This window comes from Eschrichtius robustus, chromosome 15, assembly GCF_028021215.1.
Source record: "Eschrichtius robustus isolate mEscRob2 chromosome 15, mEscRob2.pri, whole genome shotgun sequence".
In the NCBI taxonomy this organism is placed as follows: Eukaryota; Metazoa; Chordata; class Mammalia; order Artiodactyla; family Eschrichtiidae; genus Eschrichtius; species Eschrichtius robustus.
Genome location: NC_090838.1, coordinates 57648028 through 57671880, shown reverse-complemented (window position 1 = coordinate 57671880; position 23853 = coordinate 57648028).

Below are 23853 nucleotides of genomic sequence, written 5' to 3'. Positions count from 1 at the left end.
CACCTACTGTTATGATCACTGACAAATGTAAAATGATGATCACAATTATGGCCTCGAGAAAGTGCAAGATCTTCAATCAGTGAGGAAAAATTAGATTATCTTCACTTGACTGTTCGTCCTACCAAAATAGTAGATTCATATTAGAGAAAATTTGTTTAAAACATGAACCAAAATATTTTTTGTAATTCTGATGACAATTTCCTTTTGACCACATGGGCTGATTGTTTGGGTACCATAAAAATTAGTCAGCAGAACTCAATTATTTCACTGATTTCCACAAGAAACCCTTGCCCATCTAGCATTTCATAATTTGAGTCAACTTTATTGAAGATATTGATATAGTCACATTGTTCCAGTGTACCTATTTCTTTTCTCAAATTCCCACCTGACATCTCTGTTTTTCTGATTCTAGTAGTTATCAAACCTTTTTTTAAAGTATAGTAATCACCTGTGAAGTGTGTCGAAAATGAAAATTGTAAGATTCATGTCTTGAGATGTTAGTCCAATAGGTCTGGGGCAAGTTGAATAACTTGCATTTTGATCAGGCACCCCAGAGATTTTGATGCCTTCTCAAACTGGGAGAAGAATGCTTAGAGTCCTTCCTCTACCAAATGGCCCAATGACATTTTCTGCCATCTTTCACCCTGCTTCCAAGTGACCAACATTTCTGGACCCTTTAGGACACTAGATATCCCTCCATACCCCCCAATATTATTCTTATTCCTTTGATTATGAAGGGCAAGTTCACAATCACCTTGGTTTTCTGAGAGTTTTCTTAGCCACTATCCCAAGAACTTTAACGGGCAAATCCTTTCCACGAGTGTTTCGGTTCCTTACATGAAGTTAAAATCTCCCTTAATCAGATAATTAACAGATATTCTAATTCAATGAGTAATGGATGCATTTGGATTTTTAACCTCAAAGGCTAATTTCAGTGAGGTTCACTAATATCTGTGACTATATCCTTAGAAACCAAGAATTAGTTTCATCAGTTTTGTATTCAGTGTATTTTTTGTCAGTATTTAGTCCAAGACATAAACAGGTAATATCAGAAATCTAAACTCTCTGCTTAAGACTTTTTTATGCATTTAGGAAATAATAGCTGTGGCAATTCCCTCCACCCCCTACTGCTTAATGAAGAATTTGGGTCTATGAGTAAAAAAATGCAGAACATGAAGTCCACCTGCTTCCACCTCTCAGCCAGAGAACTTTCCCTCTATTAAAGTTGAACTACAGAGTTCTCTGTTTCCCAGGATTCAGAGATCACTGGCCCAGCTGTGATATGCAGTCTCAAAACACAAAACATCTGGAGAGAAGATATGAATAGTTCATCTTTCCTTATTTATGTTTGAAAGCTGAGGCAATGTTTATGGAATAAAGAATTTGTTTAAATGAATGTCCGAACATTATGAATTCCTTGTCACACTTTATCTGGCTTCACAATTGATGTAGTGAACCAGAACCTCTCTATACATACACTCATAGACATATGCATATACATAGGCATATAGCCATAGAGCTATATAGCCATGTATGTGTGTATATATCAAGAGAGGGATTGCTTTTCCTCTGTTACGTACTTAGGGAAATCTCTGAACATATTAAGGTCACTGTATTCATTTTTCTCAAATCTAAGGGTAGACTGGAAGAATGGGATATGAGTACAACATGAAATTAATATTTTTACAACATCATGGCTATTAAGAACCTCACATTCTTTGAGTGGAATGTGCAATTTGAAATTAAAGTCTTAGAACTGAATAATCTTCTTACAAGAAAAAATGTTCTCATAACTTTGTTACCCAAAATGCTTTTGACATTCTGTGTAAATAAATTTGGTGCCTTTAATTTAAAAAATTCTTTGGAGGAAAATTATTGTTCTCTAAACAAATTTCAAGCTTAACTTTTAAACTTATTCTGTATTCACATCTTCTTAAGTATCTAGAATATTTTAATTTTGATTGTGGTTGAGTAGATACATAATTTTTAGACCAATAATTAGAATGTAACTATAAATAACTAGGCCTATCTGTTTAGACTTAGATTAATTGATTGTCTAATTAGCTTAAGTAACAACCAATAACCTTTCAATAAATATTTATTAGACACAAAAAAATGCTTTTGAATGACAATTTACCATTTTTTGTTCAACTTAAAATCATAATTGCGAGGGAAGCTCTGTGCAGAGCAGTTTGGGATACATATTGATGAAAATATAGAGAACTGTGCTATGTTACAGGAAAACTGGGGGCAAACAGCTTTGACCAAATTATTGTCTTGACCTTTCTCAATCTGGTTTATCAAAATAACTGAACGTTCCTTGTAAACTGTATTCCTAGCCTCTGAATTAATCATGACTTGTTCAGAGAAATAATCTGCAATCCTGACTGTGTCCTGACTGAAGTTCGGACCATCAGAAGCCTCAGAGCTTCAGTGCATTTGGTTCCTGGTAGTCTTTGATGTACTTTCCCTCCATGCAACGTTTGGGTGGTGGGGAGGTTCACTTATGTACCAGCCGTTGACTGACTTTGGGCCAGTGAAGTACCTAGATGCAAGGGTGGTCTGCAGAGGACCAAAGCCTCAGCTCTCAAAGCCATTCATCAGTGTCAATAGATTATTTCTTGAGAGTCGTATCAAATTTATTTGTATTTCAATCATCTGATTTAAAAAGATAATTGAAATAGTCTTAAGATATGTGTCTTAAAACTTTGATTTATTTTAAAAAATGTTAAACTCTCTATTCCTAAGCTTCATAGATATTTACTTCAGTATCTCATGTGGCATCAAGGGATCCAGTAACCAGTTCCTTTTGTGACTCTTATTTGTGTATCTTTGTTCTCCTGTTTAACTCTAAATTAACATATTTATGAGTATCTGTGTATATGCATGTGTGCACATGTTTGTATGAGTTCACAGTGATTACTTTGATGAATGTTAATTTATATCAATTGAGGTGAAATAAAATGAGAAAAATCACATTTTGTTTTCCCATTTAAAGTTTTATTTTTGGTACTAACTACTGCATATGTTTGTGCATTAATTTATTCTAGGTTTCTGTGTTTTATTTGTCTGAGTGATCTTTGCTACCTTAGGGTTTAGAACAACATTGCAGGCATTAAACATTTTCATGTTATATAAAGAAATTAATTAGTCAAAAAAAATGAAAGCTATACCTTATAAGATTATTTGCATCTTACAAGTCTAATTTTGCTCAAGGACATTCAAGTTAGGGCAACAATTTGATTTGATTTGATTTATTAATGGCTCTATATCTACAAATAACAAAAGTTTGCCTTGACAACTAAAGTGCAAGGACTATTACAAATATTTTAACCTTATATATTCTTTGGCATTTAAGTGCCTTTAACATTATTAAGATACACAGTGTTTTGTTTTTTGTTTTTGTTTTTTTTTAATTTATTTATTTATTATTTTTATGGGTGTGTTGGGTTTTCGTTTCTGTGCAAGGGCTTTCTCTAGTTGCGGTAAGCGGGGGCCACTCTTCATCGCGGTGCGCAGGCCTCTCATTATCGCGGCCTCTCTTGTTGCGGAGCACAGGCTCCAGACGCGCAGGCTCAGTAATTGTGGCTCACGGGCCTAGTTGCTCCGCGGCATATGGGATCTTCCCAGACCGGGGCTCGAACCCGTGTCCCCTGCATTGGCAGGCAGATTCTCAACCACTGCACCACCAGGGAAGCCCCACACAGTGTTTTTATATACATATCTCTACCCCAATTAATTATAACTTTTTAGAATTAGCCCTTAAAAATCTACATGAATAGGAACAAAGTCTTCTATCATTTTATAACTCTCACATTGCTTTAGATAATGCCTTACACACAGTTGTTATTAAAGGAGTGTGTGTTGAACTTCTCCAGCCATGGCTGGAAAGATCAGTCAATGACTTAGAGATTATAGCAAGAGTTCGGTAGATGGTAAAATGCATAATGAAGATAAAAAATTCATTACACAATAACAATATCTGCTTCCAGCAATGGTGGACTAGTTCATCTTAGACCAAAACTGCTTATGGCAATAAAAATGCTGGAAAAAAAATACTAAAAAAATCTAGCTGAAGGCATCAGAGAGATACCAAGGCAGGATAGACTTGCTAACATGTAGGAAAGAGGGAATCTCTGAGTTTTTTTATGGCTGGGAAGGAACCCTGATTTAAGACTCAAATTTCTGACTATGATAGAGTAACAGAGACTAGATTTATCTATACACCTAAAACAATCAAAAACTATGAAAATATATAGTACAGTGATTTTCAAGACACTGGATACAGGCAAAAATATCAGTAATCCCTGAGTGATGAGAAACACACAAGGTGAACTCTACAAGTGCCCAACTTTCTGCCTTGAGAGAATTTCCAGTCTGTGGGACAGGAAGGAGAAACAGGCAAATCCTGGTGGACTCCCTGAGTTGGGGAAATAGAGCTGAGAGTGTAGGGAGATCAAGGCAGCTAGATTTCAGAGACTAATGGAGAGAAGAAACCTGCATAAAGAGAGAGCCATAAATATATAAAAATGCATTCCATGTTCTTGAACTGGAAGATTTAATATTGTTAAGATGTCAATAGTAGCCCAAATGATCTACAGATTCAGTGTAATCTCTATCAAAATCCCAATGATGCTTTATGCAGAAATAGAAAATCCATCCTAAAAGTCATATGGAGTCTCAAGGAATAGCCAAAATAATCTTGAAAAAGAACATAAAACTGGAACTCACACTTTCTCATTTCAAAACTTACTACAAAGCTACAGCAATCAAAACAATGTGGTACTGACATAAAGATAGACATATAGACCCACAGAATAGAATAGAGAGCCCAGAATTAAGTCCTCACAAATAAGAAACCACAGTGAGATAACACTACACACCTAGTATAACTGCAAAAAAGAAAAGAAAAACACACAATACCAAGTGCTGATGAAGTTGTAAAGCCAGGGGGAATTTCATACATAGCTGGTGGAAATATATGTATAAGAAAAATGTTCACTATGTACAAACGTACAGTATAAAGTGTACTATGGACAAATTTGGCAACTTTTGAAATGAAGTTAGACATACATTTATAATTTTACCCAGAATTTTCACTCATAGTTGATTACCTAGGAGAAAAAAAAAACTTAAGTTCACAAAAATACCAGAATGTGAATGCTTAGCTGTAATTGCCAAGAAACTACTCAGATGTCTTTCAACTGGCGAATGGATAAAAGCACTGTGGTGCATCCAAACAATTGAATCCTAACTATTTAGCAATAAAATGGAACAAAATGTTGATTCACACAACAGTGGATGAACCTCAAATTCACTTTGTTTAGTGAAAGAATTGAGGGCCAAAAGGTTACATATTATGTAATTTGATTTGTTTGGCATTCTGGAAAAGGCAAAACTATAGTGAAATTACAGAGCAGTGGTTGCTAGGAGTTAGATGTTGCATAAAAGTTGATTACAAAGGAGTAGTTGGAAAAAATTTAGGGAGTAATAAAACTGTTCTATATCATTATGGTGGTGGATAAAACTTTATGCGGTTATCAAACCCATAGAACTATCACACTGTTTTCCAAATGACTGCACCATTTTATGTTCCTACCAGCAGTCTATGAAGTTTCTGATTTCTCCATATCCTGATCAACACTGGTTATTATCTGACTTCTTTATTATAGCCATCCTAATGAATATAAAGTTGTAGCTCACTGTGGCTTTGATTTGTATTTTCTTGATAACTAACGATGTTGGAAATTTTTTATGTGCTTGTTGCCAATTGTACATACATACGAGAGACATGTGTATTTGAGTGACTAATAATAAAACTTATTCTCTTCCCCAAAATGTACTGTACCAACTTCCTATCATGATATTAAAGATCTAGTAAGAAAGAACTAAATATTTATTCTGATCATCACACTCTTCCAAAGCATTATTGGAAGATATTTCAAGATTAAAGGATATATAGGGAGAAAACTATATGTAAAAGCTTCTAATCACACCAAAGTCTTTACGTGAAAGCATAGGGAATGGAGAAAACAATATTGTCAACATTCAGAACTTGTTACATTAAGACACAAACTGGAAGATACAAACAAAATTCAGCAATATGGAGAGTATTTATATTACTGAAGACGCTTTATTCAAATGTTGATCAGTCCTCCTTGAAATAGTATTTATTTACTTAGTTTATCAGTATATGTGAAGTGGCTGGGATCTCGATTTTTGTTGAAGTTTGAATAGAATTATTATGCAGACAAAGGTTCACAGAAGTGTGCTTTATGTTGGCTAAAAGCTTATTTGCATATTATGCATTTTCTAATAATGTCTCCTATTGAAAATAGATTCTTTTTTTTCTCAAGGCAATATTTAGAAGTCATATCTTCAGCTTTTAATAGAAAATCATTAAGCCACTCAAATAATTTAATATTTTCAGTCCTCCCATTTCAGACCAAAGGATGGGAGGAGAAACAAATAACACTAAGAAGGGTTATGATCAAATTCTTTTTTCCCCTCAATGTAAATAAAAAGTCCAAGTCACACAGAGGGAAGTTCTGGTAGAGACATTCTAATATGTGCAGGTCACTCTTTTGACTGTCAAAAGGAACAACTAATTCTTCTGAAAAATGAAGGTCAGCTTTAAAAAGATTATTTATAACTAAATAAAGACTTAAAACATATACTAAGTGTCTCATGGGATCAATTTTTTTTTTTTTAAAGGAAAAGCAGGTAGAAGATTTTTTTTGAAGGTTACAAGTAAAGCAGTAGGATGTTTCCAGGAACCGCCATAACAAATGCTTAAAAATCACTATTTGGAGTTAGAAGAAGCATACCCTAAAAAGTTACACAATGCCTTACGGTTATCTTTGGGTTGGAAACTTTTACGTTTCTGAGTGTATATTGCAGGCAAAGAGTTAAGTCCAAGGTCCCTTTCAGTTTCCTCCAAAGTTCAAACAGGTTTACCTTGTGCTAGTATTAGCCTTCCATTATTCACAAATATTTCAATGGAAATTAATAGACAGAGACTTCCTGGTGGTCCAGGGGTTAGGACTCCATGCTTTCACTGCCAAGGGCTCGGGTTCAATCCCTGGCCAGGGAACTGAGATCCCACAAGCTGCGTGGCACAGCCAAAAAAAAAAAAAAAAAAAAAAAATCGATAGACATCCAACAAAATGAGGATAATGGTGAGATGTTTACTGTTGAATGATCTTTGGATAGCAAATAGTCAAGATTTCTCTAATTTGTTTTAAAACCTATCTGTTCTATATAACTTTTGGTAAAGGATCTAATGTACATCTAAAGTATAAACCAGCTGAAAGAGTTCTCTTAAGGACAAATATAGAATTTCTTTCAAGAAGGAAAACAAACAAACAAAACCTCTTTCAGCAAATAAATAAAAACATTTCTCTCAAAGTAATAAATACTTTTTGTAGAAATATAGTAATTGAAACAGCATGGTACTGGCATAAAGACAGACAAATAGGTCAGTGGAACAGAATAGAGAGCCTAGAAATAAATGCACCCATGGTCAATTAATTTACAACGAAGGAGGCAAGAATACACAGTGAAGAAAAGACAGTCCCTTCAATAAGTGGTGCTGGGAAATCTGGATGGCTACATGTAAAAACAAATGAGATTGGAACATTTCCTCACACCATATACAAAAATAAACTCAAAACGGTTTAAAGGCCTAAATGTAAGACCTGAAACCATAAAACTCCTAGATGAGAACAAAGGCAGAAATCTCCTTGACATCAATCATAGCTATAATTTTTTTGGACTTGTCTCTTAAAGCAACAGAAGTAAAAGCAAAAATGAACAATGGACCTAATTAAACTTAAAATGTTTTGCACAGCAAAGGAAACAATTGACAAAAGGAAAAGACAGCCTACTGAATGGGAGTAAATATTTGCAAATGATAAGTGGTTAATATCCAAAATATATAACTAGCTCATACAACTCAATATCAAAAAACCAAACAACCCAATTAAAAAGGTGGGCAGAAGACCTGAATAAACATTTTTCTAAAGAAGACATACAGATGGCCAACAGGCAAATGAAAAGATGCTCAACTTCACTAATCATTAGAGAAATGCAAATCAAAACTACAATCAGGTATCACTTCACACCTGTTAGAATGGCTAACATCAAAAAGGCCACAAATAACAAATGTTGACAAGGATGTGGAGAAAAGGGAAACCTAGTAAACAAATGTAAATTGGTATAGGCACTATGGAAAACAAAATGGAGGTTCCTCAAAAAACTAAAAATATACACTACCAAATGTAAAATAGATAGCTAGTGGGAAGCAGCTGCATAGCACAGGGAGATCAGCTCGGTGCTTTGTGAACACCTAGGGGGTGGGATAGGGAGGGTGGGAGGGAGGGAGATGCAAGAGGGAAGAGATATGGGAACATATGTATATGTATAACTGATTCACTTTGTTATAAAGCAGAAACTAACACACCATTGTAAAGCAATTATACTCCAATAAAGATGTTTAAAAAAACAAACAAACTAAAAATAGAAATACCATATGATGCAGCAATTTCACTCCTGGGTATATATCAGGAAAAAATAAAAACACTAATTTGAAAAGATACATGCACTTCAATGTTCATAGCAGCATTATTTCCAAAAACTAAGATATGGAAGCAACCTAAGTGTCCATCAACAGATGAATGGATAAATAAGATGTGGTCATATATATACAATAGAATATTACTCACTCATAAAAAAGAATGAAATTCTGGCATTTGCAGCAATGTAGATGGACCTAGAAAGTATCATGCTTAGTGAAATAAGTCAGAGAAAGACAAATACTGTATGCTGTCATTTATATGTGGAATCTAAAAAGTAAAACAAATGAAAGTATATAACAAAACAGAAACAGACTCACAGATATAGAGAACAAACTCATGGTTACCAGTGGGGAGAGGGAACAAGGGAGGGGCACGATGGGGGTACAGAATTAAGATGTATAAATTACTGTGTATAAAATAGATAAGTGAAAAGATATATTGTACAGCATAGGGAAAATAGCCATTGTTTTGCAACAACTTTAAATGGAGTATAATCTATAAAATTGTCAAATTACTATGTTGTAAACTTGAAATTAATACAATATGGTAAATCAACTATCCTTCAATAAAGAAATAATAATTCTGAAGTTTTGGTAGAGATCAACATGATTTCCAAGTATATCTTGGAAGGGAGAGTGAAAGAAAATAGATCGAACAGTGAAAGAGGGTGATTTGAATTAGTATGATAGTCTCTCAATGTAAATGTAATATGTTCTTTTCCAGAGACCAGCTCAAAAGTTCTCTTATGGCTCCACAGTTCAAAGGTTCTTTTCCAGTTTTCCTTCAGCAATTTCTGCTTTTGATACTCACACTTCTAGTAAGGCTGAGGCTAAAAGTGCTGGCCCTGGGTAGCTTCTTCTATTTCACTTTAGGTCTCTCTTTTTTTCTCTGTGTCTGTCTCTTTATGCTTCTTATCTGTCTCTTTTATATTATTGCTCACTTTTTTTCTTTACTTCATTGAGAGGTAAAGTCTTGCCCATTTTATACTAATAAGAACTAAACCATTACTATCTACCATTCCTCCCAGCTCAGATGTTTGTGATGGCATACAGAATCCTACTTAGAAATATTTCCTTTCTTCTTTCTTCCTAGTCTTTCTTCCCTCCCACCATCACTTCCTTCCTTCTTTCCTTCTTTTCTTTCTTCCTTCCATTTTAATCAAAAACTTACAGACCCAAGAGAGATGGGAAGGTAGCATTATGGCAGCCAGAGCCCACATAAAAAGGGCACTCAAGCAAGGAGGCACTCAGCAGATTCAGATGTTTGCTACATGCAGGGACTTGTACATATAAATAATTACGTTGAGGATACTAGGAGTCAGTGTTCTCACTCTCAGAGATAAGAGATACAAATACAGAAAGGGGGAAGTTAAAATAAACCCTGTGGTTTTGTATTGGTAATGAAGAGATTAGTATAAACTCTATATACTATGTATAATTTCCTAGTGCTGTCCACTAAGGGAGACTAAGGTAGTGGCAACCCAGTAGCAATAGCAACGCTTATCACCCAACTATTGGTTTCTATTTACCATTCTCCACTAGAGGAACTAGGATTCCTTGGAAAAATGACTGTCTCCAGGGAAAAACAAGATGGACTGAAATAACTTCTGGGACCAGGAAGTAAGGAAGGGCCTAAAAAAATGATAGAATCGTGTCAAAAGAATGCAGATATCTTCTTGAAGGAATTCTCATTGGCTAAATCTGGGACAATTTTAGCATTACAATAGATTCTTATAGTAGTGGATAATAATAATTGTAACAAAATAGGATTCTGCAGGTTTACACTGATATAAATGAATAAATAGATTCACCTTACAATAAAATGTCAACTAATAAATGAGATCAATATTATTATTTCAATCTTACAGCTAAGGAAACTGAAGCAAACTGCGGTTTGGAGAGGTTAATCAACTGTCTCTTTGTCATAGAACTAGTTAGTAAGTGTTATAGTCAGGCCTAAACTCAAATCTGTCTGACTCTAGACTCCAAGTTCTTAACCAGTACATTTAGTTTTCTATTTCTAATCTTATGACTTTCAAAGCAAGTCTAGACCTCTTGGCCCGATTGCTGGCTTTCTGTGAAGGTTTGGCAACAAGCCCAGTAGTTGTAACCATGTACTGGAGCTGTGGGTCCAGTAGCCATCATTATAAACTAAACCCACCTTTCATCTTTCCCCAAACACTCCTTTGAGTCCTACTCTTTACACAACCTTCCCTAACTTCTGACCCAAATGCTGTGACTGAACATTCATACCCATAACATTTTCCAGGTTTGGATTTTGCTTTTAGGAGTTGGAATTACTGTTGATATAATTTCTTTTTTAAGAGCTCAACGAAACCTTTTTTTGAGAGAACTCAGTTAGCAGAGACCAAATTCATTCCCTACTCTCCCTTGGCTCCAAAAGAGTAGAACCAGCCAGCAACTCAGACGAGAGAACATATTTTGTAACAGACCCTCAGCAAGCTTTGTATAAGACACCAGATGCCAGCCAAAGACAACCTCTCCTCATGTCTCCCATGCTAGAACTTTCCTTTCTAATTACAGTCAAAGGTTTGCAGGCATACAGATGTTAAAAATAAAATTAGACTTGTTCAAAACAGGTTCACTCTTGAAATAGGGCAAATTAGATGTAGTCTGGGTTTTTGATACCATTTAACTGGCTGGCTAGCTAAGACTTGGTGCCTACACAGCACAATAGCACTGAGATTTAAGAAAAGGTCTTTTAGTTTGATCACACGATCCTTAAACCCACTAACTGACACACAGCCATATGCCATTCTCCATAACACAACTTGGCAATAGCCTGTATTTCCTGCTGTGAAATATTGAGATTCTAAGCCAAATACGTGAGAGAATTCGTCATGGACTTTGTTCCTCTTTGACTTCATAAGTTAAAGGTAAGCCTATGAATGTTAATAATCACAATTACAGGTCTTGGTGCACAACATTAACGATACAGTATCGTATAGCCTAGCTTTATAACATTAAAAGGTAGAGTTCTCAGCCAAAACCCACCACCACTGGATTAAGAACCTGTGGGGTGCTGAGCACTTAGGAATTTGCCAGCTTCCCCTTCCTCTTTTCCTCTTTTCAATTACATAATAGATTCATTTTTTAAAAAAATTTTATGGGGGTGTAGTTGATTTACAATGTGTCAGTTTCAGGTGTACAGCAAAGTGAATCTGTTATACATATACATAATATCCACTCTTTTTTAGATTCTTTTCCCATATAGGTCATTACAAAGTATTGAGTAAGGTTCCCTGTGCAATACAGTAGGTCCTTATTAGTTATTTTATATATAGTAGTGTGTATGTGTCAATCCCAATCTTCAAATTTATCCCTCCCCCGCCCTTACCCCCAGTAACCATAAGTTTATTTTCTACATCTGTAACTCTATTTCTGTTTTGTAGATAAGTTCATTTGTAGTCACTTTTTAGATTCTACATATGTGATATCATATGATATTTGTCTTTCTCTGTCTGACTTACTTCACTCCCATAATAGATAATTCTTAAAAGAAAAAAAATATTTACCATTCACAGTGTAAAACCAAAATAAATACAATGCAAGTAAAGTGTAAATCACAAATCAGAGTGAAGTAGGTCAGAAAGAGAAAAACAAACACCGTATGCTAACACATATATATGGAATCTAAAAAAATAAATAAATAAATAAAAGGTCATGAAGAACCTAGGGGCAGGACGGGAATAAAGACGCAGACCTACTACAGAATGGACTTGAGGACACGGGGAGGGGGAAGGGTAAACTGGGACAAAGTGAGAGAGTGGCAGTGTATATATGGACATATATACACTACCAAATGTAAAATAGATAGCTAGTGGGAAGCAGCCGCATAGCGCACGGAGATCAGCTCGGTGCTTTGTGACCACCTAGAGGGGTGCGATAGGGAGGGTGGGAGGGAGAGAGATGCAAGAGGGAAGAGATATGAGGATATATGTATATGTAGAGCTGATTCACTTTGTTATAAAGCAGAAACTAACACACCATTGTAAAGCAATTATACTCCAATAAAGATGTTAAAAATATAAATAAATAAATAAAGCCCTATTCAGCTTTAAAAAAAAAAAAAGACGTATTTCGTTTTAAGCTCTACTGATTCTTATCTTTAAGGCTTTTCAAAAGGCATTTCTTAAACTGTATTAAAAAAATCTAATATAATTCTTCCACAGAAGATCTAAAATGAACATAAGTGATGCATACCTTAGAATGTAAAGTTTGTTTATGGGTTAAATAGAAAACTTTGGCTTTCCACCTGAATTGGAATACTAGAAATATCTATCTCAAATAAGTGTGACTTGCAAGTTAAGGTGATATTCTTTTTTCACACCTGATGGGCAGGTGACCTAGATGATGATTTCTATCTCTTTTGTGTATCGTGACACGCGGGACCTAGAGCACGTGGGTTTCAGTAGTTGCGGAGCGAGGGCTCAATAGTTGTGGCTCGCGGGCTTAGTTGCTCCGTGGCATGTGGGATCTTCCTGGACCAGGGATAGAACCCGTGTCCCCTGCATTGGCAGGCGGATTCTTAACCACTGTGCCACCAGGGAAGTCCATGTCTCTTAGAGTTAACATTTATAAAATGAGAAGGCATCAAGATTTCATGTGCCATATCATTTATTTGTTATATTAGTAAATACACTAGCAATTACTCTTTTAGGAATTTATCCTTAAATATAATTGCACACATGGTGTATGTATAAAGTTATTTATTGCAGCGTTATTTTTTAAGACATAAAGATGGGAGAAAACATGAGAGCCCATTAAAAAGGGACAGTCAAATAATGTACATTTATACACTGGAACTGTGTGCAGGCATCATAAAACAACTCAGGAGAAAATTGAGGAAAAACTTTATGTTGAAATGATAAGATTTCTAAGGTATTCTATTAAGTGAGAAATCAAGGCACAGAAGAGTTTACGTAGTCTGTCATCATTTGTAAAATATATATCAATTTTTGCTTTTATGTACACAAAATAGCTCTCTGGAAGAGTAAGCAAGAAATTAATAACAATGGTTTAGAGATGAAAGTTTGTTGGACCTTTATGGGGTGGATCAGATCCATATATATTAAATTTTATGCCCTAAAAACAGAGAAAACACATTTTAGTTTCCTCTAATACCTATGAAAAAAGTGACTATGGGATAGCATTTAAGAATAGTAAAAATTAATGCATATAAACTATTTTTATGAAGCAAATATATCACATCAAAGCCTTAAAATGCATAAAAAGAGCAGAGCAGATCAATATGCCTATGAATATAAAAGTAAACTCTAAGTAATACATTATTAGAGAGAATCTAACAGTACGTGAAAAGAATACATATACCTGACCAAGTGGGGTTTATTGCAGAGGTGAAACAATACTGCTCTGTATTAATACGTTAAAAGGGAAAAATGATAAGCATGCCTACAGGTGCTGACAAGGCATTTGAAAAATATTTATATGAACTTTTGACTGAAAAAATGAACCTGGAATAAGAAAAGAAATACACAAATATTTTAAATAAAATAGGGAAAAGTAATACTTCCTAAGAAAATGGGAATTGACACATATAATATTTCAACTCTAAAGTCAATATATGCCTAATGGAAAAACACTAGATTCATTACCAGTAATATCCAGAACACCACCAAGAGGTCAATACCACCACTATTATTTGTCACTGTTTTTGAGGTACTAGCCATTGTAATGAGGAAGGAAAACAGAGGTAAAATTGTTCAAGTTGGAAAATAGAAGGTAAAATTATTATTTTTGATGTTGTGATTGTACACATGGAAAATCCCAAAGACGTAACGATATATTGCAAACAATAAGATAATGTATAAATGTGGATGAGTACAAAACTAAAATCCCAGGACTTCCCTAATGGTCCAGTGGTAAAGAATCCACTTTCCAATGCAGGGCACACGGGTTCAATCCCTGGTCAGGGAACTAAGATCCCACATGCCACGGGGCAACTAAGCCCGTGCACCACAATTACTGAGCCCAGGCGCCTCAACTAGAGAAAGAAAACCTGCACGCCACAACTAGAGAGAAGCTCACGTGCCACAACTAAGATCCCGCATGCCTCAACTAAGACCCGAAGCAGCCAAAAATAAAAATAAATAAATAAATAAAATAAATAAATATTAAAACAATCTAATATCCCAAATCCAGGACCTTCCTATACAGGAAGAGCAACAAATTACAAGATATCATGGAAGAAAAGATCCCAATTACAATAGCAAAATAGTAACAATAAAAGATATAAGGAAAAAACTAGATAAGCAGAATCTGTGATATTATAATCTATAAAACGAAAACATGAAAAATAACACTGAAAAGCAAAAGGAAGGCTTTAATAATTAGAAAAGATGTATTTATTCAATAATTTATGTCAAGGCTACTGAAAAGCTATTTTAAAAAAACTGGATCCCTAACTTATACCATATGCCAAAATAAATGCCAAGTGGATCAAATATTTTATCATAAAAAATTAACAAAGAGGTAATAAAAAGAAAACATGGAAGGTTTAAAAGCTGATAAAAAATATCTAAAATATATATCATAGGCAATGTGATAAATTCTTATCTATATAAAGAGCTGCTATTTTCAAATAAGGAAAAAACAAGCCAATAGAAAACTAGGCAAGCAGCATGATCAGATAATTGTTAACAAAGAAGAACCACATGTCTTTTAAAACATGTAAAGTTAACCCCACTCATTATAAGAGTAACATAAAACTTAAAACATAAGATGCCATTTTTTTTCACCTAAAAGTTTGACAAAGATCTGAATGATTGATTGTACACAATATGAGTTAGGCAGAAGTGGCATTCTCATACAAGGCTGGTGGAAATATACATTTGCACAACCTCTATAGAATACAATCTGTCAAAATCTATCGAAATTTAAAATGCTTATTTGCTTTGACCCTGTAATTTGACGTCTAGGAACTTATCTTGCAGATACATTGACATATATGCATATATTTGTATGAATGATTGATGCTGCATTGTCATTAACAAAAATACAAAAATTAAAACTAAAATAAAACAACCAAAATCTCCATGAATAAAGAGTTATCAGTTAAGTAAATTATGGCAAATTCAAATGATATAAAACTATCCAAGTGTAAACAAGAATGAGTTAATTATATGAACTGAAATGGAAGTATTTCCTAGATAGAGTATTAGGTGAAAAAAATAAGGTATAAAAATATTTATCATTTGGGTAAACAAATACATAACGTTATATGAAAGTGTATGAATGTATGTTGGCAGATAATGTATGAAAGATGCATAAGAAACTGATATGAGTACTAGCCACTAGGAAGAGGAACGAGGAAACGTACTTTTCATTATTTTGAGTTTTTAGAATTATGTACCATTTACATGTTTTACCACTCCATAAATATAATTCTTTTAAAAATTTATCAGTCAAGAGACAGAACAGTGAGTCAGTTGTGGCATGGTTGTCATGGAAGCAATCTGTTCATAGCATTCTTACTTCAGTTGAGTTATTTTGTATTGGGGACATTAATGTTTACTTCAAGTATATTCAAAATATTACACTATAATCCAATATTGAAAGCAAAGATGATTGTAATAGCAAAACAAAAATAGGCATAAGACAGTTAAGACAAAACCAGTAGAAATTGCTGAATCCTCTGAAATAGAACCTAGGATTTCTCAAGGTGGAGAGTTTGGTGGGACTGATATAAATTTCACAAGGACCATCACTTAAGTACTCAACAACAGTCTGCCAAAAGCTTCTGATTGATATTCAAGAAAAGCTATTTAACTTTTGCATGAACCAGAGTAGTTTTCAATGTGCTTTGAAATCACACTGCCTGAAAGGTGCTAAAGAGGTCAAGACTTCCAGCGTGAGATATGAGGAGCAGACTGTCACCCAGGCATTACAAACACTGGTGATAGAAAGTGATAGTGAAGATTATGAGGAAGGTTTATACACCAACTTAAAACATGCTACTGAAGATTTAGTATGTAAATTTTGGGGAAAAAAAGTGCATGTTTTGTGAGTTTTTTTGGCCAGCTGGATACAGATCTTTGGACTCCTGCACACTCTCTGGTCTCCTGCACCTCTGGGAAAGAACCGTGGTCTCTAATTCTCTCTTTAAGGATTTGCCTTGTGCACTTATTACATCATCTCTTGAATTCTTCTCTTCCTTCTTGCATTTTCTTATCAGTCCCTTGACCCAACCCATCCTCTGACCCATACCCACTGCTCCCATATCACCTCAGAGGTAGAGAATAAGCTTCCAAACCTTATTAAGTCAAGTTTCTAGAAAACCAGAGCACCTTATTCAACACTACGAATCAAATGAAAATGTTTATCACTGATCACTGTGTTACAGATACAGTCAGACCAAGACTGGGACAACAAAGGGCAAAAATAGACTTGGAGAGGAAAAAAACTGTGAAATACATACACACACACACACACAAGAACACTCGGGGAAGGACTTCCTCTCAATCATGCCTCCTTAAACGATAATTATTCACCACCAAAAATAATTTACTATTGGTTATTAGTTTTTGTTTTAACTCTTTCAGAGGTCCTTAAACCCATTCTCACTTCCTAGCAAAACCCCCTAGGAAAAAGATGTGAACTCAGATCAGATTTCCTTTATCCAACCACCATCTGAATTTCTTCATTGTTTTATTACATCAAATAAGTCCAAGTGTTTCCGACAAGGTTGTTTCTGCACCCTTTGACCCCACAGGCTTCAAATTCCCTATAAAGATGGCTTCCTATTTAATTCTGCTTTAGTTTCCTAGCATGGCAAACCCTCATTTAGGTAAATAGCTTAATATAGAGGTGTCTCCTGTTACTATAAATTAAGAATCCTTCTCAATATTATGTAACATTTATCTCCACTAAGACCTAATGAGCATTTATTTCCTATTTGCGATGTCATACATTTGAGAAAAAAGCCTTTAAAAAATATTCCTAAGCCTGGGGGTTTCCTCAATATTTGATATGATATTTAAAAACCTAAAACATTTGTCTGCCACTGCTTTTATTTGAATTTGGGATCCCATCTTTTTATGGAGATGCTTCAAATGGTCCTTTGAAGGTAAACAGATGATATTATTAATTCTTTCCATTATGGAGTGGTTAAAGGCAGGGAAAGTGAGAACTAGAATCTCTCTCCAGAACTCCAGACCTGAATGTACACTGTCTACAAGGTATTTTCACCTGGCTGCCCCCAAGGGTTCTGACTTCACAGGAATTCCTCAAAAGCCAGTCCCTTCTCCTGACAGATTCCATTCAAGGACTGGCATGCATCTTGTAACTCCTCTGGTCTTTTTTTAGCTCTTTCCTCTCTTTCCTAATAAATCCAGTAAATCATCAGTCTTGTTTGAAAAATGGCACAATGCACACATCCACCCCTCACACACTTCCACCCTACCGCATACACATCCCTCTGTCTCTTTCCAAAGAGATATTCATAGTCAGCCCATCAGCTCTCAGCTTAATTAATGACTTAATTTCCCTCTCAGACTCCAGGTTGCCCCCTCCAAGTTATTCTCTACATTGCAACAGTCATCTTTCTTTCTGAATACACGCTTGTAATAAAAATAAAGCAGTACCTTCTCTACATTTGAAAGCTGATCACGTAATTCCCCCACTTAAAATCTCTAATACAATGCATTGTCTTCAAGAGCTGAGTGAAAATTCCAGCAGCTCTAAGGCTGTTCCTGAACAAGCCCCTGCTTACATCTCCAGCCTCATGTTTTATCCCTCTGAGTCCCAGCCACATCCAGCTACATTAAGTCCCTCTCAATAGTCCAGACACTCTCTCCTGCCTCTAACCCTTTGCACATGCAGGTACTCCTGTTTAACTGTCTGTTACTCAACATTCAGGTCTCGGCTTGGATTTCATGTCTTCCAATGGCTTTTTCCAGACCCTCCCAGCCTGACATCTCTTTCAAGACTGGGTCAATGGGTCAAGGTCCCACCTATATGCTTCTGTAATCGCCTATGTTTACCTGTGTCATAGGAGGTATTACCTGTATTACAAATTTCTTCTTTCTTACTCTGATTCGCTCAGTAAATAATGAACAACTTGAACATAAAAAATAGCCACAAACCCAGCGGAATTCTCAGCTTATAGTAGGCATTCCAGAAGTATTTGTTGAACGATAAAGTGAATGAGTGAATGAATGAATCTCAACGCCATAGATCCTCAAGGTGAATCAATATCCCAAGACAAGTTCATGTCCCAAGCAGAATGCTGGAATTTCCTGGGCTGTTAGAAACCCAGAAGAACTACAGTCTCCTCCTCACTGATGACCACAATCTTGACAGTCACCTTATAAAGGAAAACATCTCTTCACTGTTGCCAAAGGGGTTGGTGGGCAGTAAAATTCAATGACTCCTAAGCCTTGTACTAGGATCTTCGCTCAGTATCTCTGGAAATGCAATGCCACAGGTCTGCGTGTAATGAACAGCAGGCAATCAGTGGGTCTCCCTGTCAAAAGGACTGTTTCCAGTAAAGACAAGAAATGACGAAGGGGCATTTGTCTCTTTCCTTCTTGCCTTTTTGCATTCCTTCCTTTCCTCATAGAGTTAGGGTTCAAGCACGCGTGCCTGCGCGCACACACACAGGCTTACAGATTACCGCTTGCACATTTGCAGCCTCTGGTCACAGAGGAGTGAGGCCAGTACCCAAACAGGCCGTGTTTCATGATATCTAAGGTGCGCTCTCAGTTGCATTAAATATTTATCAGCCAGCGTCTGTCCACTGAGTACTTAGGTATGTTTAATTTTTTTAGTGTTATTTTCTGTCTGGAATTAAAATAGTGGCTTTAGCCAAAGATAACAAAAGGACTTATACCATAGATGTATACAGCAGAGCATCCTGGAATCACCTATTCTCAACTCACCCCGTTGATGCAAGGTTAGGAAGGTGCTCCAAGGCTAAGAAACGTTCTGAGCATCTGCCGGTTTCATTTTGCATCAGGAAAACGAAAAAGATAAGAAAGGAAGAGTTGGTAACTGTGGCATGAATCATTTGGTCTTAAAGGCTGATTCACCCCTAAAAAGAAAAGGAATTCAGCCTCAGGCCAATCTGACGGAGTGGCGGGGGGGAGGACATCAAGTTTATTGACACTGTTCGTTGGCGGAAGGACTGGAACGGACTTAAGAGGGTGTCTAGCTCCTCATTTTCCTAGGGCAGCTGAAGCCCCTAAAATGGCACCAGCAATAGGATGATGTACTTTCAGTCAATGATGTGGGTGGATTCCCTTTCCTCCCCCCAGCTATTCAAGCTGTATTCAGTGGGAGACACATAGTGATTTGCTGAAAAATCACGATCTGCTAAGAAACTCTCACAAAACCCCAAGAGCCCATTATATTAACAGAAGTGACAAGAAAATAAATATTTTTGACAAGGGAGTGCTCCTATCTGGGGAAGATGGCTGCAATGTCGGTGATTATTCAGCAAATCAAACTTATTTAAACACACTGTCTCTAATACTTAATAAACGTTATAGTGTGGCTTTTTGTGGCTAATAAAACTTGGTTTACATTCCACCCCGTGCCTTCTATGATTCGCCTCCCTGGGCTCACTTAAAGTGCATTAAGAGGCAGCAAGCAAGATGAGGGCGATTTGCTGCAAAACTTAAATAATTCATTTATGCACCACTGCTTTCAGACTGTGTTTTTACAAATGCTGTAATGAGACAAGCTGTGAAATGTTCTACATGGGGAAAAAGGCAGGAAAGTCCCTGGAAGAAAACCTCCTTTCCATGACTTATTCCTTTGAGGTGCAGGACAGAAACAAGGGGATCATCTCTTACAGAAACGCCTGTGCTATTTACCTACTTCTCAAAAATAGGGCATCAACTAGCTGTCGTTTATACTTTTCCATTAACTAGAATTAAGGTCATACCATATTGGAGAGTCTTAATTCCTGAGTTAATTTGTAAAATTGATATGTCTAATTAAACTCCCAAAAGGATATTTGGGGAGAAAGTCTTGACAAAAATTGTTTTAAGTTTCTCTGAATAAGTAACTGGGCAAAAATATCCAATAAACATTGTAATATAAAAAAAAGATATACACTTGAACTGTTAGATAATAAAGCATATGATAAAACAATGATATTTAAAAGAGTATGGCCCTAATCACAGAATAAGTAGGCAACCAAGGAAACAGTCTAAAAAGAAATAGGTGAAAGAGATAAAAGTCTAGAAGCAAGTGAAGAATCAACACAATTCAATGTACAATAAATGTAGCACTGCACATCAGTGAGAAAAGAATATATATATATATATATATATATATATATATATATATATATATATATATATATATTTATGTAAAATTCAACATTTCCTCGTTTCTTACTTGAAAAAGAAATTGTATTCAAGGAATTTACCAACTGACATTCCAAATAGAGTGATGACATTCATTACAAGTGCTATTGAAAAGATATATAAAGTACTTATAAAAGATCTAGAAAAAATATAACTGAACATTTATATAATTTTGGAGGAGGAAAGATCATTCTAAGGTATAACAAAGAGATAAGCTGCAAATAAAGAGACTACTATATTTTGTTACTGAGAAATATAAAAACGGACAACTGTACTAAGAACACTATTAACAAAATTAAAAGACAAATAACAAATTTCTAAAATATCTTAAATGTATTGGAAAAGGAGTTAATATCACTATTACATAGGTTTCTTACATATCAAAAAGAACTATTTTTTTGAACATGAGCAAAGAATATGGTTAGAGAAGACAGAATATGAGATATATAAAATAAAACACCCCTCGTTCGCTTTTGCTTGTCACAATAGCAGAGATAAAACGTTCTGCTAATGGTGAGGGAATGGGAAAAAAGTCATTCTCCTAAACCGCCGATGAAAGCGTTAGTTGGTTCAATTTTTTTCCAGTGGGAATATTCTCCAGTGACTACGCATTGCAAAATGTTTTTAAAATACATCTTTTGAACCACAAATTTCTCTTCTAGGAATTTATACCAGAAATCAACCAAAGAAACTTACAAAGATGTATGTATAAAGAAGCTCATCACAAGGTTCTTTCATAATGGTAAAAATTTTCGGAAAACAAAACTTTTTTCAAAGTAGGATGCTTACGTGTTTTTGGCTACTATGTAGCTAGTAATAATATTCATGGCAGGCAAACTAGTGTCTAAGGGAAAAGCATCACTAGAGATTAAAAAACAAAATAAAGAAACAGACTCACTACATCTAGATAATGTTGAAGTCACCATGAAATGTCAACAATGGAGATGGGCAGAAATAATAAGAAGGTAGGAAACGAACCAGGGAAATAGAGTCTAAGACCTGGGAGTAGAGACTTTAATGAAAAGGGTAGCTGACAGCATCATATGCTAAAGAGGGGCCAAGATAATGAGGAAGGGAAAGAATCCATTAGATTTTATATCTGAGGCATAATTGACAACTTTGATAAAATAATCTTAGGAGAGGGCTCAGGATAGAAGCCTGTGGGGACTCGAGGTGTAAGTCTGAATCAGGGAAACACTAGCTCTAGTTGCTTTGGGGCTGGGAGACGAACCAGGAGATTGTGGGAAAATACGGGCAATAAACTAAGAAAATCTGCACTAAGGCTGCGGCAGTGATAGTGGGAGAGCATGGATTGTCAAGTATTGAGGCTCATATCTGAGGTGGGAACAAAGGGATTCGTTAAGTGACTAGATTGTAGGGCTTAAGGCTGGAGGGAGCCAAGGAGAGAGACAAGCTGAACGTGTCTTTGAGGTGTCTATCTCGTTGAGAAATGGGAGTAGATGACATAATTAAACAGAGTCTTGAATACATGAGGGAGAATGGTTTGGGGGGAAATACAATGAATTCCATTTTGGATATGGGATGTATGAGATGACTGATGTGTAATATTCTATTAGAAATATCTAGAAGGCACTTGGATTTACAGATCTTGAACTTATGAGAAAGATAGAGATGAAAATATAGAATTGTGATTTATCTACACACAGAAAGATAAATTCATATGACTAAAATAGTGTAGTAACAGTATATAAGAAAATCCTTAGAGCTAAAACAGAGGAGAATACAGCAGAAAGGCTGAAAAACCCAGGCATGAAACATGATGGTAAAGGAGCCAGGGAGGAAGATACAATGCAGAAAATAAAGAATCCAATTCCTTATGAAAGAGATGCTTCTGTTCTTATACACATAAAAGCCTGAAAATCTTCTGTCTTCTTTCAAACCAGGATGGAAATAGTTGCAAGGAAAGTGGAAAAATTCTGGCTGGAAAGTCCTCCTACAGATCCAAAGTCCACAGCTATAAATGAACCGCAAGATAGGGCCAGTCGTGCATTTTGTAAACAAGAAGAAACAGTTCTCAGACAAAAAAAAAAACCCCTTGCATTTGGCTCTAAAATTAACATTCATGAGTTTGATAAATTAACTTTTTTTTCTAGTCCAGTCTATCTGGCTTTCTCTGCTTTTGTATGTTGCCTCTGAGTAGAGCATTCCATTAAGTGTCTTCTATATCCCACTTCACCTATGCTACCTCTCTTGAGCCCTCAGGTCATCTCTCCTCTGCTCTTTATAAAAACAGATTGGAACATGATTTTTTGGTTATGCTCCTCTAATGGAAGAAACTGGTTTGGCTGAACTAGATACCAGATCCATTTTGATGGGCTTATATTCTTTTGCTTGGGCTGCCATAACAAAATACCATAGACTGGATGGCTTAATATCAGAAATTTATTTTCTCACTGTTCTGGGGGCTAGAAGTCGTGATCAAGGTCCAGCCAAGTTGGGTTCCGATGAGAACTCTCTTCCTGGCTTAAAGACAGCTGACTTCTAGCTGTGTCCTCACGTGGCTTTTCCTCTGTGTCATATGAAAGGAAGAGTGGGGGTGGGGGCAAGAGCTCTTTGGTGTCTCTTCATAGAAGGACACTAATCCCATTAGATCGGGGCTCCACCCTTATGACCTCACCTAATTTACTTACCTCCTAAAAATTCTATCTCCAAATATTACATTCGGGGTTAGGGCTTCAATATATAAATTGGACAGGGGAGCGGGGTGGGCACAATGCCATCCACACCAGGGCTTATTTTGCTGAGATAATTCAAAAGGCAGAATATTCCAGAGCCAAATGGCTGTGGGTTTTGAGTACCTGTTTAAGCTGTTAAAAGAGCTCTAGAGAATCTCATGAGAACTGAAGATTGTTGGTTGAGTTTTCTTTTCTTGATATTCAAGAGAGTTGGTCTCTGTAAACACTC